The sequence below is a fragment of the Cicer arietinum genome, chromosome 4 (assembly GCF_000331145.2).
Source record: "Cicer arietinum cultivar CDC Frontier isolate Library 1 chromosome 4, Cicar.CDCFrontier_v2.0, whole genome shotgun sequence".
Taxonomy (NCBI): domain Eukaryota; kingdom Viridiplantae; phylum Streptophyta; class Magnoliopsida; order Fabales; family Fabaceae; genus Cicer; species Cicer arietinum.
The window spans coordinates 22,131,498-22,136,810 of record NC_021163.2 but is presented as its reverse complement, the minus strand read 5'-3'; positions in this window follow the sequence as shown (position 1 = coordinate 22,136,810).

Here is a 5,313-nt window from a genome sequence, read left to right as displayed (position 1 = left end):
AAGAATCACTAATGTGAGTTTTGCAGGAAGTTTGCTTGACCCATTGGAATAGATTGACTTTACTATAATTTCTATGGAGTTGAATGTGGCTGTGGTCGCTGCAAATTAAGTTCCCTCTCTTTCTATGGAGCTGAATGTGAATGGGGTCGCTACAACTAAACCAACAACTCCATCATCCCAATAAAAAACATTTATACATGGATATATTCAACAATATTTGGGAAATATCTCACAATCCCCTATCACTTTCAAAATATATTTAGTTCCATAATTTTAGAAATATTATGGTTTCTGAAAATGGTACCTTAAGACAAGAACATAAAGTGTGTGAATTAACTATTTTAAATGATTCAAAATTTTGGTTCTTCTATTTTTAATTTCACAATTTTAGTCCTCCTATTTTAAGTAATTTGTAATTTTAGTCCCTCTATTTTTAATTTCACAATTTTGGTCCTTTTATTTATAATTTCACAATTTGGTCCCTCTATTTATTAAAATTGAGACATTTCAATCCCTCTATTTCTAATTTCATTATTTTGGTTCATCTATTTCTTAAAATTTAGATATTTTATCTTACCTATATATTTTACTATTAATATTGATTCGGTACATTGCTTAATTTTTTTATGTATACTTGAACTTATTCTAAAAAAAGTTGTAGCTCATGTTTTAAAACAAATAAAATTCTCTACTCATTTTTTTTAGTAATTTTTATAATAATTTTTAGCTCTGATTATTAATTAAAATAAACACAAAATAAAATGGTTAAAAGTATATTTTTATCTTTTTAAAAGTTATTGTAATTCTATATATACCATTGAGAAATTAAATAGAGGTATATAACGAATTACAATAAATTTTAAAAAGTAAAAATTATTTAAAATATCTAATATAAAATAAGGGGTCAAAATATATTTTTACTTTTTTAAAATTATTGTGATTCGTTGTATACCTCTATTTATTTTCTCAAAGGTATATATAAAATTACAACAGTTTTTAAAAACGTGAAAATATATTTTTAATTATTTTATTTTTATTAATATTAGAGCAAACAATTGTTTTAAAAATTATTAAAAAAAATGGGTAGCGAATTTTATTTTTCAAAAAAACGAGCTACAATTTTTTTTTTTAAAATAACTCCAAGTAATCGTTAAAAATAAATAAAGCAACGTCATTATCAATATTAATATAAAATAGATAGGTAGGACAAAATGTCTCAATTTAAAAAATAGAGGGACCATAATGTCTGAATTTTAAGAAATAGAGGGACCAAAATTGTGAAATTAGAAATAGAGGGATCAAAATTATGAATTAGTTAAAATAGAGGGACTAAAATTATGAAATTAGAAACAGATGAATTAAAATTATGAATCAGTTAAAATATGAGAATTAAAATTGCGAAATTAAAAATAGATGAACCAAAATTAAGAATTAGTTAAAATAGAGGGACTAAAATTGCGAAATTAGAAATAGAGGGACTAAAATTACTAATTAATTAGAATAGGGGGACTAAAACTACATTTAAATATTAAATCTATTTTCTTAAAAAATTGCATCTCTTGACTCCATCAGTGTGTTAAAAGGACATGAGTCGTTAGATTCAATAACCATAAATCTGTATACCTTTTTATTTTCAGTATAGCTCATAAATACACTTTCAATCCCTCTTTCTCTCAATTTCTTTCTTTTTGGTTCATGAACCTTAACAATTGCTTTACAACCCCAACCTTTTATATGGTTGAGATTGACTTTTATTTTCTTCCAGAGTTCATATGAGGTTAACTTGTTTCTTAAAAAATTGCATCTCTTGACTCCATCAATGTGTTAAAAGGATATGAGTCGTTAGATTCAATAACCATAAATATGTATGCCTTTTTATTTTCAGCATAGCTCATAAATACACTTCCAATTCCTCTTTCTCTCAATTTCTTTCTTTTTGGTTCATGAACTTTAACAATTGCTTTACAACCCCAACCTTTTATATGGTTGAGATTGACTTTTATTTTCTTCCAGAGTTCATATGAGGTTAACTTGTTCCTTTTATTAGGAACTCTATTTAATAGATGACATGCGGTTAGCATAGCTTCACCCCAATAGCCTTTTGATAAACCATAATATGATAACATGACATTCACCATTTCTTGTAATACTCTATTTTTCTTTTATGCAATTCCATTTTGTTGTGGGAAATATGATGCAGTTGTTTGATGCACAATATCAGTGGACTCAAAATAATAAGGATGATATAATTCTCCTCCTTTATCACTTCTAAAACCCTTGATGAAAGTTTCATATTAAAGTTCTACATGTGCTTTATATATTTTAAAATTTTCTAAATATTCATCCTTAGAGTGCATTAAATAAACACAACATATATAGTGCAATCATCAATAAAAGTGACACAATACTTTTTACCACCAATTATAGACCAACCATGTAAATTGCATACATCACAGTGAATTAAATCTAATATCTTATAACTTCTTTCAACTCTTTTAAAAAGTTGTCTTGTGATTTTTGTTAACATGCAAATAGTACATGAATTTTTGTCAAATGTTAGAATTAAATTTGTTTTTTATTATCTCATTCAATTTTCTAAAGTTAACATGCCTTAGTCGCATATGCCATAAACTACAAGACTCAATGATAGAAGAAGAAATGATATTTTATTATTATTATTATTATTATTATTATTATTATTATTATTATTATTATTATTATTATTATTATTATTATTATTATTATTATTATTATTATTATTATTATTATTAACAACATTAAATTTCAACATATTCTTACAAAGGTAACCATTTTCTAAAAAGGTATCCCCTTTATAGAGAATAAATTTATGTCTCTCAAATATACATTTGAAACCAAACTTATTAAGTAAAGGTACAAAAATCAAGTTTTTTCTAACTTCATGAACATAAAATACATCATTAAGAGTAAGTGTCTTTCTAGAAGTGAATTCAATCTCTACTATTCCTTTTCCTTTGACTTTGGCAATTGAGGCATTTTTTATGTACAAAACACTTCCATCTTCTTCACCATTGATCTTGAATTGTTCTTTGTTTTTGCACACCCGGCGGATAGCACCAGAGTCTATCCACCAAGATTCAACATCTTCAATTATGTTGAGTTCATAAATTTGAACAACAAAATTGTCTTTTGAAGCACTTGAATTATTATTGTTGTTCTTCCTTTTCAAGAACATGCACGCATTTTTAAAGTGTTCTGGCTTTCCACAATGATAACAACTTTTTTTTCTTTCTTTTTCCAACATTACCATTGTGTTTTTCATGAGATTTATCAAAATCTCGATTTCTTTTCTTAAAATTTTTGCTTTAAATTCCTTCTTCCATTACATAGACCTTTTTATGAGAAAATTAGTTTTTAGTATCCTCTTAAATAATTATGGTTTTGGTACTTAACAGTTTTGATATCAAAGGCAAATAACAAAACTAAAAAGGCACAAGGAATTATCTTGGTTCAACACCAACTTGGTTGCTACGTCCAATCCCTTCATACAAAAGGATTTCTCCACTATTTCAAAACTTGAATTACAACAACCCTTGACCCTACAAGTCAGTCTTCAAAAAATAACCTGAACCTACAAATTTTTTGAGGCAAACCACGTCTTGACCATATAAGTCAAATTTTCTCTACACAATCTGAAACCTACATGTTGTTAGAGGCAAACTAGATCCATACTAGGTTGGGTTACAATGATTTGATACGTGTTGGTTTTTCTTCTACTAAGCATATTTTACACAATGATTTTCACACTACAACACTTAGAGTATATTGCTTTTGAACAAGTGTTATTTCTAGAAACTTGAAACCTTTGAACACTTAATACTTTGAGCTCTTGAGGTTTTTGTGAATATGTTGTTCGTGTAGTTGTTATATTTATTGTTCAACCTTGATTCACTATTTATAGATGAATTTAGGGTTTGTGAAGTGTTGTTGAGTTAATTATGAATCATATCTCTTCTTCACCTTGTTCAACAAATTTTTCCTTCAATTTTTGGTTATGAAAGATGTTATGATAATGTGACCATCTGTAATCTTTTGTTTCCCAATTTGAATCTTTTGAATTTTCTATCGTATCAATTTTAGATATTGTTTACAAATTCTTCATGTGAATCTTCCTTCATAAGCTTGATTGATTTGAACGCGAAAGGGATATTGGGCCGTACTTCTCGAACCATTAAGTATGTGCTACGGCTAAGTCAAGTTTGTCTTTTAATTGAATTTTTAACTTTTCCATCAGAGCCATTGACCAATTAATCTTAAGATTCATTGACTTGATTGTTGGAATCAGATGTTGTGTTGCTTGAATGATCAGAGTCAGAGGAAGATGCAAAGTTACTGACTTAGAATTAGTGGCATAGGTAATATCACCATTTGATTACATCATCAAAGTTAGAGAAACCTCATAGTATGTGCTACGTTTCAAAGGTAGCATTTTGATACGTGTTGCAATTCTTTAGTGTCAGCAGAATGAATGCTTCAAATGCATACTTTACACGTGGCTTCAGGCTTTAGAGTCATGCTAAATGTAGGATATAGAGTCATGCTAAATGTAGGATTTAGAGGCATGCTAAGGATTGTTTATCAGAGCATGTTGGAACATTATTCATCAGAACATGTTGGAGCACTATTCATCCGAGTATGCTGAAACACTGTTCATCAGAGGCATAGTGATAAGGATCTCAAGAGCATGAAGATGATTCATATTTTAATAAATTAGGATAAACTTCATATATTTTAATTTGGTTTGTATTAATTATTAGTTTGCTTTGATTTGGAATTGTAATAGTTTTATTATTGATTTAGTTTTTGTTATGTGTAAGTGAAGATACTTTACTTACTTACATTAAGTTTATTTTAGAAAAAAAATAAGATGTAAGACTAATATGGGCCTAGAGAATGGTGTCACTTATGACCCATTTAGGTTTAGAGATAGACTTAGTATAAATAAGCATTTGTACTTCCTTTGGTGACTTCCCTCTGGTTGTATCCTCTGGTGGCTTCCCTTGATCACTTCCCTTTAGTAGGTATCCTCTTGTCGTATCCTCTGATTTTCCTGTTCTATTTTCTACATACTTAGTGAAAACATTAGTACAATAAATTATTCTCACAAAGTACCTTTGTTAACATCAAAACTATTTAAAGGAATTGTTCAAGGAATCAACTTGGTTCCAATAATCTCCCTTTTGTTATGATGACAAAACAATACTTTTTGATAACAATTTATTTAAACAAAAACATAGTAAAGCAACAAACACACATGAGCAAACAAACATGTGA